Source organism: Myxine glutinosa, chromosome 5 (assembly GCF_964187855.1).
Source record: "Myxine glutinosa chromosome 5, kmMyxGlut1.1, whole genome shotgun sequence".
In the NCBI taxonomy this organism is placed as follows: Eukaryota; Metazoa; Chordata; class Myxini; order Myxiniformes; family Myxinidae; genus Myxine; species Myxine glutinosa.
The window spans coordinates 132,210,543-132,223,487 of NC_136265.1; the positions used below are offsets into that span (position 1 = coordinate 132,210,543).

A 12,945-nucleotide genomic window follows, 5' to 3' on the forward strand; every position below is an offset into this window, starting at 1 on the left:
CCTCTACTGTCCTGATGTGAAGTCATCGAATGTGATTCCTTTTGCTCCAATCTCAGGGAATCTATCCTCTACTGTCCTGATGTGAAGTCATCAAATGTGATACCTTTTGCTCCAATCTCAGGGATTATCCTCTACTGTCCTGATGTGAAGTCATCAAATGTGATTCCTTTTGCTCCAATCTCAGGGATTATCCTCTACTGTCCTGATGTGAAGTCATCGAATGTGATTCCTTTTGCTCCAATCTCAGGGAATCTATCCTCTACTGTCCTGATGTGAAGTCATCAAATGTGATTCCTTTTGCTCCAATCTCAGGGATTATCCTCTACTGTCCTGATGTGAAGTCATCGAATGTGATTCCTTTTGCTCCAATATCAGGGATTATCCTCTACTGTCCTGATGTGAAGTCATCAAATGTGATTCCTTTTGCTCCAATCTCAGGGAATCTATCCTCTACTGTCCTGATGTGAAGTCATCAAATGTGATACCTTTTCCTCTAATATCAGGGATTATCCTCTACTGTCCTGATGTGAAGTCATCAAATGTGATTCCTTTTGCTCCAATCTCAGGGAATCTATCCTCTACTGTCCTGATGTGAAGTCATCAAATGTGATACCTTTTCCTCTAATCTCAGGGATTATCCTCTACTGTCCTGATGTGAAGTCATCAAATGTGATTCCTTTTGCTCCAATATCAGGGATTATCCTCTACTGTCCTGATGTGAAGTCATCAAATGTGATTCCTTTTGTTCCAATCTCAGGGAATCTATCCTCTACTGTCCTGATGTGAAGTCATCAAATGTGATACCTTTTGCTCCAATCTCAGGGATTATCCTCTACTGTCCTGATGTGAAGTCATCAAATGTGATTCCTTTTGCTCCAATCTCAGGGATTATCCTCTACTGTCCTGATGTGAAGTCATCGAATGTGATTCCTTTTGCTCCAATCTCAGGGATTATCCTCTACTGTCCTGATGTGAAGTCATCGAATGTGATTCCTTTTGCTCCAATCTCAGGGAATCTATCCTCTACTGTCCTGATGTGAAGTCATCAAATGTGATTCCTTTTGCTCCAATCTCAGGGATTATCCTCTACTGTCCTGATGTGAAGTCATCAAATGTGATTCCTTTTGCTCCAATCTCAGGGATTATCCTCTACTGTCCTGATGTGAAGTCATCAAATGTGATTCCTTTTGCTCCAATCTCAGGGATTATCCTCTACTGTCCTGATGTGAAGTCATCGAATGTGATTCCTTTTGCTCCAATCTCAGGGATTATCCTCTACTGTCCTGATGTGAAGTCATCGAATGTGATTCCTTTTGCTCCAATCTCAGGGAATCTATCCTCTACTGTCCTGATGTGAAGTCATCAAATGTGATTCCTTTTGCTCCAATATCAGGGATTATCCTCTACTGTCCTGATGTGAAGTCATCGAATGTGATTCCTTTTGCTCCAATCTCAGGGAATCTATCCTCTACTGTCCTGATGTGAAGTCATCAAATGTGATTCCTTTTGCTCCAATATCAGGGATTATCCTCTACTGTCTTGATGTGAAGTCATCAAATGTGATTCCTTTTGCTCCAATCTCAGGGAATCTATCCTCTACTGTCCTGATGTGAAGTCATCGAATGTGATTCCTTTTGCTCCAATCTCAGGGAATCTATCCTCTACAGTCCTGATGTGAAGTCATCAAATGTGATACCTTTTGCTCCAATATCAGGGATTATCCTCTACTGTCTTGATGTGAAGTCATCAAATGTGATACCTTTTCCTCCAATCTCAAGGAGTGTCCTCTACTGTCCTGATGTGGGACATTGTACATCGGATTTGAACTTGGGGCCTCCCATTCACAGACATCCACCTCTCCTAAAGCCAATAGAATAATCGGGCTTACCTGGCTTTAGCATTCCAATTGGGATTAACAGATTGAAACGGCTGACATTGCATGAAGGTTGCTATATGAAGGCCCGTTAACTCGCTTAGTTGTTTTGAGAGTATTTGTCATTGCATCGGGCTTTGTTAATCTCTTCAGTTTTCACACATTGTTGTTTATTTTGTAATTTGATTGTGCAACGTTTTGTCATAAAGTAACTCATGACTAGTTATGGGAGCTCTTACAATCGCGGTGTTTTCCCTTGTAATTCAAATCTTTGCTCAAGCGCAGACGTGTCCGGCGCAGTGCAACTGTCGATGGAGAAACGGTGCCAGCAACAGGTGAGTAAAAAGGTTATTTGTGAGCAAATTACTCATTCAAAGTTTCACCCTCTCACTGAATTCATAACACCAGGTCACAATTGCCAGTTAGAATGTGACATTTTTAATGTGAAGTTTCAACTAATTGGCTGAGAAATTTCACCTGCAGGGCCCCCACTGTGCTGCATATGATTTGAAGAGACGATATTTGTACCTTTTTGACAATGCACAACGTCCCCACTGAAACAATTTGTACAATTTCTTACAGTTTATCGGTGGAATGCACCAATCCTGACATGACTCGAATCCCTGCTTCGTTTCCTCCCGATGCCGTGCGCTTACTCGTGACGCGCACACGAGTCCGCAGGGTACCTTCACGGTCGTTCTACTACCTGCGGCACCTGAAACACCTGTGGCTACCTTATAACCTCCTCAGGTGGATCTCTGGTTCTGCCCTTTATAATCTTGAACAGCTGCATGAACTGCGGCTTCCTGGCAATGACCTGCACACCTTTCCTTGGGAAGGGCTGAGGGAAACTCCACAACTGAGGTAATTAATGGTGCATTCGTTGTAACGTATTGGGATATATGTTCAGCTAGTACGTATATAAAGACATATATATATATACACTACTCACAATAAGTTAGGGATATTGTGGGAGTGAGTTTATTTTTTTTATAGGGGTTAGGGTTAGGGTTAGGGTATTGAAATCAAGAATGCTTTCTTTTTCACACACATTAATATCCATAGAATTAGGACCAACAACTTTTTTCAACATAATTAATACACAAAGTCAACCACACCGAAGAACCTGCCAATATCCGTAACCTATTGTGAGTAGTGTATATATATATACAAATATATACTAGTGGGGTCACCCGTGGGAATCCCACGGGCATGGACGTGAGTGACATTTGGACATCTTAATTTAGTTGCTGCACATTCCATTTTACAAAATGGTTACTGGCAATTTATCAGATGCACAAATGATGTAATCTACACAATTTCTGATAACATGTGAATGCATGTGCATGCACATGGTAAAAATATAACTCTCTCTCTCTCTCTCTCTCTCTCTCTCTCCCACCCCCCCCCCCCCCCCTCCACATATATACACATTTATGCGTTTGGCATACACAGTTTCACCCTTTACTGCCTGTGGAAACATTCGCTGGTACGGCAATATCTGGGCTGGCTCACCTGCCTCACATCTTGTCACCTTGATGCTGTAGAAACCAAGGCCTTTCTTTTTTTTTTTGGTATACAAGATCGAGGCTCATGAAAGAGCTAACATTAATCACACAAAAGGTCAAAACGACACATAAAACACAAAAAATAAGGGGAGCGGTAGACAAGATGGGGAGAGAGGGGAAAGGACACAAACACAACATTTGAGAGCAGGGACATCGGGAGAAATGTGGGAGGGAGAGGGCTTGGGGGGAGGTGGGAGAGGTATAAAACATATGGACACTGCAAGGACTTCCAGGAAAGAAGTTGGAATTTCAAACAAGGTGGATCTGGGGTTTATTAACGGGGGTAGAAAAGATCAAGGTTTTGGATGGGGGAAGATAAGAGATGGTGGTGAACAGCTGTTTTAAAGACCTGGAGGGAGGAGTGGGATTGAAGGGAGTGTGGGAGTTTGTTCCAGAGGCGGGAGAAAAGAGGAATGAAGGAGTGAAGGTGAGAAGAGAGTCTTGATTTTAGCAGTTTCACCAGCAGAGGGTTGCAGGCAGATCTTGTGTGACCTGAAGGAATATTTGGGGGACAGAGCCCAGAGAGAGCTAGGGGAGCAAGGCCGGAGAGGAGTCGGTAGAAGACAGAAAGACCACCAACCTGCCTGCGGTGAGTGAGTGAAAGGCCCTTGGAGTTAGCTTCATCGCAGGAGAGTCCAATGATTCTGAACGCTTTGGTTTCAACAGCGTGAAGCCGAGCTAGGTCTGAGGCAGGAGCACCAGCCCAGAGGGGAGAGCAGTGAGATTGAGATTTGATTGATTTGTAGATTTCATGAATTTGAATTGATTGAGATTAAGAGAGGATTGGTGTAGCATGCCCAGACTACTCATATGTTATCCCCCATACAGTCCAAGCTTGTTATCTTGTATTATTGTCATTTACAGAGTCGACTCAAATAACATCTCAATCACATTAAACTTATGAATGATAAAGACATCAAAGGACATGTTCTGAAAGTGTTGTGTGCCCATTTACCCTAAGGATTCAATGCAGATACAATTAAGATGCTGCAATACCGATCAGACAGGTGTGTACGTGTTACGGGTGATGTTTCCTCAACTCCCCTTGTCCTTTTGATTGATTTTTTTTCGATTAAAAAAAATCGACATCGATCTTGAAATGCTCATCTTGAAATGTGGATTCCATTTTGAGCGACATCTCAATCAAGCGAGGGCAAGATGTAATATTTTATTCATACGCATGCTATTTTTTTGTAGGATTCTTGATCTACACGGAAATATGCTGACAACTATTCCTGCAGCTCCAGCTTTCTTCCCACCGGATCTGTTGGTCATTGACTTGTCTGGAAACCATCTGAGTGAGATCAGTGCTGAGCTGGCATCTCACTGGGCTTCGCGCGACGGGATGGTGCTTGGTAAGTGAGGAGTGAGCAGCTACTCAATCGCAAACAAACTTATCACCGACTTCAAACTTGCAGCTTTTTTAATGCTCTTGAAAAGGATTCCAAAGAAACAAAGAAATAGCAACTGAAAAAAAAACAGGCATGCAGCAATAACTTCAAGAAGTCTCAGGAGTTGTATTGTTGCCTACGTGGAGTGGGTAATCTTCATGGAGTGGGTAATCTTCATGGAGTGGGTAATCTTCATGGAGTGGGTCATCTTCATGGAGTGGGTAATCTTCATCGAGTGGGTTATCTTCATGGAGTGGGTAATCTTTATGGAGTGGGTAATCTTCATGGAGTGGGTAATCTTCATGGAGTGGGTAATCTTCATGGAGTCGGTAATCTTCATGGAGTGGGTAATCTTCATGGAGTAGGTAATCTTCATGGAGTGGGTAATCTTCATGGAGTGGGTCATCTTCATGGAGTGGGTAATCTTCATGGAGTGGGTAATCTTCATGGAGTGGGTAATCTTCATGGAGTGGGTAATATTCATGGAGCAGGTAATCTTCATTGAGTGGGTAATCTTCATGGAGTGGGTAATCTTCATGGAGTGGGTAATCTTCATGGAGTGGGTAATCTTCATGGAGTGGGTAATCTTCATGGAGTGGGTCATCTTCATGGAGTGGGTAATCTTCATGGAGTGGGTAATCTTCATCGAGTGGGTAATCTTCATGGAGTGGGTAATCTTCATGGAGTGGGTAATCTTCATGGAGTGGGTAATCTTCATGGAGTGGGTAATCTTCATGGAGTGGGTAATCTTCATGGAGTGGGTAATCTTCATGGAGTGGGTAATCTTCATGGAGTGGGTAATCTTCATGGAGTGGGTAATCTTCATGGAGTGATACCAGTCTATAAATTGTGGCGGGTTTAATACATTCATCAGGTATGTCTTGCTTTGATGTGGCTGCAGAAATGACTTCTCTCCAGGTGCGGGAGCATCCTCTGGGACCTGTCCAGTCAGGTAGTGTGTGAAGAAGGAGGTTGTGAAGTGCTTTCTGGATCTCGGTGGAGATGTCCATACAGTAACCGCTGCGCTTTATCGATCGGACTAGGACTCCAATTTGAATTCGGCCTGCTGGTGTCCTCATTACTGAGGCACAGCTGTGCTCTTGACGTAGTATTCCTGCACATTTTGGCAGAAATTGTAAATTTGTTCAGAGTGGTGGTGGTAACTCACCTAAACTTTGTGAAGGACACCGTAGGATATTTTGAGGGCTGGCAGATGGGTCCTCCAATGGATGGTGCACACATTGAAGTACAGCCCGGCATTCGAAACACCAGGTGACAGTTTCTAGCTGGGTCGATATTCAAAGTCTAAATTCAAAATTTTCCTTCCTGGGAGTTTCCTTCTGTATCCATCTTGCCCACCTCCTGCATCCTCTCTGCTGATACAATGCTCCCATTGCCAGTCAGCTGGTACTCATTTTGCGGACCTCGGAAGGATGGCAAGCTGAGTCCACCCACCTGGTATTAATTCAACGCCACAACAGGGGCTCAAACTCAGACCCTGAGATCTTAAGGCCGGCAACCTTAACCGTTAAGCCATCACCAGGCTTGAGTAAGTTAGTTAGAAAACAAGGAAACCGATTCTGTTTTACATGGTAATATTTACACCTGTTATATTTTATCCTTTTAACTAAACAATACAACAACAACAGGCATTTTAAGGCCATTTTCCCTGCTAGAGCGGGGGTTAGCCTTGCGGTCCCCATGACAATGTTCTCCATTTTGCCCTATTTTCTGCATCTCCCCTTGTTAACCCCCTTGCCCGCATTTCTTCTTCGACCATCTTTAGCCAAGTCTTTCTCGGTCTTCCCCGTCCTCTAATTCCTTCGACATTCATTTCCATCACTCTTCTCAACCAGTCACTTTCATCCTTCCTCAACACATGACCAAACCATCTCAACCTGTTTCTCTTCACAGCATCAATCACAGGCTCTATTCCCATCATCTTTCGCAATTCATCATTTGCCTTCCTCTCTCTCAACGATACTCCACACATCCACCGAACCATTCGCATTTCCACCCTTTCCAGCCTTCGTTGCTGCTCTACGTTCATTACCCATGTCTAGCTCCCATAAATCATAACACTTCTCACACATGCAGCATACACCGTTCCCTTCAGCTTCAATGACACTCCCCTCCTCGTCAGCACGCCACTCAATTGACTCAGTGACTCAGTCAGAAACTTCTTACATGCACATCTCACTCTAGCAACCGTTGCCGAGTCTGATCCAGCATGTCTCCTAGGTAACAAAATGTTTTCACACCTTCCAGCTGCACGCTGTCTCCAAGATCCAACTCAACATTTCCTTCATCTGCAGCTCCCTCTGTGCACACCTCACATTTGAATGTAGCTGCCACACTGGTTGATGACCCTCTCAAACCACTACATTTTTGATGAACCCACTCAGCGCACATTGTACATTGAATAGAATTCACTCCGACACCCTTCCTGCACACGGCACACGGCCACTTCCCAGTTTTTTCCACCTCACCACATACTTTACCACTTGCCATCACCTTCGTTTTTCCAATATTCACCTTCAGACCTTTTGTCTCCATACATTCCTTCCACTTGTTCATCTTCTCCTTCAGTCCATCCATACTTTCTGCAATCAACACCAGATCATCTGCGTACAACAACTCCCACGGTAAACCCTCTTTACGTTTCGAGCCAACACCTCCATCACAGCTACACATAGTAGTGGACTTATGACTGACCCCTGATGCACTCCCACCTTCACCTCAAGCTCACCACTGTTCCCGTCCTTCGTCCTTACAGCTGTGCGTGCTCTTTTGTACATTGCCATCACTACTCTGTTCAACCATTCCTCCACTCCTAACTTCCTCAATGCCCATGTCACTACTTCACGTGGAACCCTATCGAATGCTTTCTCCAGATCAACAAACCCAAGAAACAACTTCTTCCTCTTCTCCATGTACTCCTCCTGCAACTGCCTCACAATAAAAAAGGCGTCTGTCTTTCCTCTTCCTGGCATAAATCCAAACTGCATTTCGTCGATCTTCACTTTCTTCCTTATCCTCCTCTCCAACACCCTTTCCAATACCTTCATTCCATGCTCCAATAACTTTATCGCTCGATACGAGCCACAGTCCTGGAGGGTCACCTTTCCCCTTGTATAGAGGGACGAGGGTACTCAGTTCCCATCCACTGGAATGCGGTCCTCTTTCACCACCAGATTGCAGATCTCTGTCATTCTCTTCACGCCACAATTTCCCACTGCCTTCAACATATCTCCCACAACTCCCGTCGGCCCTCCCACTTTTCTACTCTTCATTGCTTTTATCGCTTCCTCAACTTCCTTCTTGGTTATCTTCTCTGCCTGTCCTAAAACTGGGTTACTCTCTATGTTGCCATCCCATTCATTCTCTGCATTCAACAGTATTTCCATATATCTGTTCCATCTGGGTCCACAACGATTTGTCCCACTTCATCCTTCAAGCAACTCACCGCCATCACATCACACCTCTCTTTTGCTATCTGCTTTGCAATCCTGAATTATTTTGCAATTTTTTGGAGATTTTGGCAATTTTTTGCACCTTTTGCAATTGCTAATTGCAATTTTAACTGAATAATGAATCATTTATTTTGCATTTCATACTCTCATGTTAGACCATGAACAGACTTATGGACCACTGTGTGAATGCTCATCTGACAAGGACTTTTATTTCACTTTTTTGGATTTATTGGTCCAGGCATTCATTTTCCATGAACATGCAGGGAACTGGAAAAAATATTTTGATTTTGAAACTGCTGATTCAGGCATCATTGGTATTGAAGGAATATGGAAAATGACCAAAGTGAGCAAACCCAAATATCTAAATTTTTTGAAAGATATTTCTCTCTATAATGCATGAGAATGCAGTAGTGTTGGTTGATATATTGTAAATGTTTTCATGTGTTTGTTTGTGTGTTTGTGTGTTATCCTTCAATGGCCGAACCATAGCACCTACAGGCCCCAAATTTTGGGTGTAGGTACTTCAGAATCTGGGCAAGGTTTTAATTAACTACCCTACACCCCCACACAAAATTCTTCCACACGAAAATTCTCTGTATATTTATATGTGTATGTCTGAAAATCATAGAATAAATACCGCTTGGTAAATCCCCACCAAACTCTGCATATGTGCTGGGGTTACACAGCATGAAGTCATGGGCAAAACATCATAGTATTTTGTTGTAGTATTAATGTATGATTGGAATGATGCTGTTTCGAATGAAAATAGAGATATTGAGTTCAAATATCAATGAGGAAATGACGTGAGGGTTTCTACTTTATAACTGTGACATTCGTGGATTCGCCATATGCAGATTCGCCATTGACTGCGTAGAGAACCATTCAGACGGGTTACGTTTTTTGCCCAAGCCATTCACGAACCGACTGTCCATGTCTGATGTTCAACTGAAGGTGGCACAGGAATGTGGAATTTATTGGTTCGATGGTTTAGTATTCGCCGTTTCTGCATTGTTTGTTTGCTTCTGGCTTCCCACCCGTACCTCGCTGGTGTGTGTGTATATGTGTGTATATATATATATATATATATATATATATATATATATATATATATATATATATATATATATATATATATATATATATATATATATATATATATATATATATATATATATATATGTATGTATATATATATATATATGTATATATATATATATGTATATATATATATATGTATATATATATATATGTATATATATATATATATATATATATATATATATATATATATATATATATATATATATATATATATATATATATATATATATATATATGTATATATATATATATATGTATATATATATATATATATATATATATATATATATATATATATATATATATATATATGTGTATATATATATATATATATATATATATATATATATATATATATTGTTACAGTTTTGCGCGACCATCGTTCCCTTACCAAGGGGAGATTAAGCCCCTTGTTCTCCTTGGGTCGTCGCAACCGCGAGACTTGAGTCGCCACTTCCGGTCGGACGCAGGACAGGGTTTCGGGACAATTCTCACACGTACCTAAGTACCTACGCCGCCGCGGAAGCGGGGATAAAGTCTCGCCCGAACCACGCATAATTTGAGTACGTCCGAGCGGATGGCGTACCATGTGGTCCGTGCAGTTACCTTATTATTGGAAACCGATTAGAGCGATATAATTCATACCACGCTTAGTCAATAGATGGAAATGACGGGAACGATCAAATAGAAGGAAGAATACAGGTTCATTTACAGCTATACAAGTCGAAGAGACACAGAGCAGGCACTTAAGCAGTCTTAGCTTAATACCCAGACACGGGCCCATTCACACTCACAGGGGGAATGAAAGAAGGATGGTTCATGTGCTGAACGTGCCGGCTCCGTTGTTCAGGAACAGCTCACCCGGCGTGGCCCTCCGCGGTCACAGCACGTCCCTCAACGAACGCAGGCAGGCGGGAGGGATCCTTGCGGCACGTATCTCGAACAAAGGCAGGCAGGCGAATATGCGCGTCTGTCGCCCGGATCGGCGGTTCCTCACAGCGCGATTAATCAACAGCGCGCTTTCACCTTCCTAACTCAATAGAGGATCTGCCTCAAGCTCAACCGAGCGTTTAACTTGTAACTCAATTCAACACCGCGCACTCTCTGAACTGTTCAACAGAGGACCCCGGCTCATAACCTGTTCAGCGCTTCGAACCGATAACTCAAGCTCATCAATCAGCGCATGTCCTTCTCACATGGGCTTGCCTCATAACTCAACAAGCCCCTCTCCCCTCATAACTGAGGTGGGGGCTTCGGGCACAGGGTTATATTGCCATGCCCTGGCTGGCCTCGAATGTTGCAAACCACGCCTTTTGACGCAATTCTAAGCCACTCCCCTCGATCCCTGATTGGTGGCTCGAGCTTACCGGTCACTCCCACTTCTCCTGTTCCGCCTTCTTTCGGCTTGCCTCGACTTGTCAGGCCGGCCTCGTGGTAATTTGTGCGAAAAACCAAAGCATTGAGGCGGCATAAAGCATTGGAAGGGGACCTAACTCTCATTATTCTACTCAACGCAAAACTACACATAGGAAAGGTCTATGCTTACATTTACTAATAAATAACTGAACTATCGCGAGGCTACATGTTGTAGTGTGACTAGCTATGAGGGGAAAATTAACCTTTATTGCAAAAACACAGAACTGCAACAATATATATATGTATTTTGTGTATTTTGCAAGTACAGTATCGTGCTCTGCATGACGTCTTCTTGTTTGTTTGTTTGCCTGTGAAGAAGATATCGCAAAAAGTTGTGGACGGATTTGGACGAAATTTGGTAGTGAGGTAGTTTATGTGACAAGGACGAAATGAGTAGATTTTGGTGAATATCCGGATTCGGATCCAGGTAGTATTGTGGCAGACACGAAAGCCCACTGGCGTGGTGACAACATTCCGCGCACCAAGTGGGCGGCGGCCACGCCCGAAGGGTAGGCGTGGCCTCAGGATATACACTGGGCGCGCAGCCCGGAGCGCGCCAGTGCTACAGTGACCTCTTGAGAATAAAGACTCTTTTGTTTAACCGCATTGTCCGCTTCCTCCTTGGTAGCAAGTAAGCACGCGTAGCACCGCGCTTTAATTGGTGACCTCCGACGTTCTGGTCAGCCGTCGCTGACCACCCGACATGGCAACCAACGCGGTAGCAATGAAGCTCCCCGAGTTCTGGGAAGCTCAGGTGGAGATCTGGTTCCTGCAGGCCGAAGCCCAGTTCAGGCTTCAACACATCACGGCAGACGAGACACGCTACTGCCACGTGGTCGCCTCCCTCCAGGCCGGGTTGGCCGCCCGCGTCATGTCGGTCCTGAGGAACCCACCGGCCCACGACAGGTACGGGGCGATCAAGCGTCTCCTCCTCGCCACGTTCGGCCTCACCGTGGACGCACGGGCCGATCGCCTCTTGGACCTCCCCGAGCTCGGTGACACGCGACCGTCGGTCCGAATGGACCATATGCTGTCGCTCATGGGCGACGAAACCCCGAACGCTCTATTCCGGGCGTTATTTCGATGCCAGCTGCCAGCACGAGTCCGCCTCGCGTTGGCCGGTTCCGCGACAACGGAACCCCGTACGTTCGCGGCCGAGGCCGACAAGTACTACGCGGCTTTGGACACGCAGGCGAGTTTCGGTGCGGCCGTAGCGGCTCCCGAGCCCGAACCTCCTGCGGGTGCCCACCCCTACTCCGAGGGGCGCCTCGTGGCGGCCGCCACGCCCCGCCCACCACCACCGCGGAAACCGTGGCCTCCGGCTTCGACGCAAACATGGTGCCATTTCCACGCTAGGTTCGGCCACGAGGCTCGGCAATGTCGCCCGCCGTGCTCATTTGGCAGGTCGGGAAATGCCCGAGCCGGCCCTCGGTAGTGGCACTGAGCGCCGGCCGATTAAACAGCCTCCTATACATAACGGACACCTTATCCGGTGCCGTTACCTGTGCGACACGGGAGCGCAGGTGAGTGTCGTTCCCGCCGGTATGTCCGACAAGCAGTCCGCGGGCCGGGGCCCCGCGCTGCTTGCTGCCAACGGTACGCCCATTCGCACGTACGGAAAACGCTGCCTTTCGCTGCGGTTCGGAAGGCAGGTTTTCCGATAGTCGTTCGTCACTGCCGACGTGCCTATGGCACTGCTCGGCGTGGACTTCCTCTGTGCCAATGGCCTGTTGGTCGACGTCAAGCACAGAAAGCTTGTCCAGGCTGAGACGTTCAGCTCGCTCGCGTGCGCGCTGCCCGCCTCGTTGAGCAGCTCACTGAGCGGCTCATCGAGCGGCTCGCCGAGCGGCTTGCTGAGCGGTTCCGTTCCGGCCAGGTTCATCTGCACGCTTCCGGCAGCGGACGAATTCACCTGCCTACTCGCCCGTTTCCCGGCCCTCACGAGGCCCACCTTCTCGGCGGGCACCGTCAAGCACGGGGTGGAACATCACATCCCCAACGCCGGGCCACCGGTCTATGCCCGGGCACGCCGCCTCGAGCCAACGAAGCTCGCGGTAGCTAAGGCAGAGTTCGCTACACTGGAGCGGCTCGGCATCGTGCGGCGCTCCGAGAGTGCTTGGGCG

At 45.6% G+C, this 12,945-nt stretch overlaps 1 protein-coding gene and 1 long non-coding RNA gene across 2 annotated transcripts in view; one reads left to right on the plus strand and one right to left on the minus strand.

Moving 5' to 3' along the window:
* LOC144892160 (uncharacterized) overlaps nucleotides 1-12,945 on the minus strand; it is a 442,282-nt gene that overhangs the window by 339,581 nt on the left and 89,756 nt on the right. The window lies entirely within an intron of this gene.
* LOC137428247 (uncharacterized) lies at nucleotides 2,636-4,666 on the plus strand. The gene is made up of 3 exons (XR_010984674.1): nucleotides 2,636-2,737; nucleotides 4,403-4,448; nucleotides 4,639-4,666. It is a non-coding gene; the product is annotated as an uncharacterized LOC137428247 (long non-coding RNA).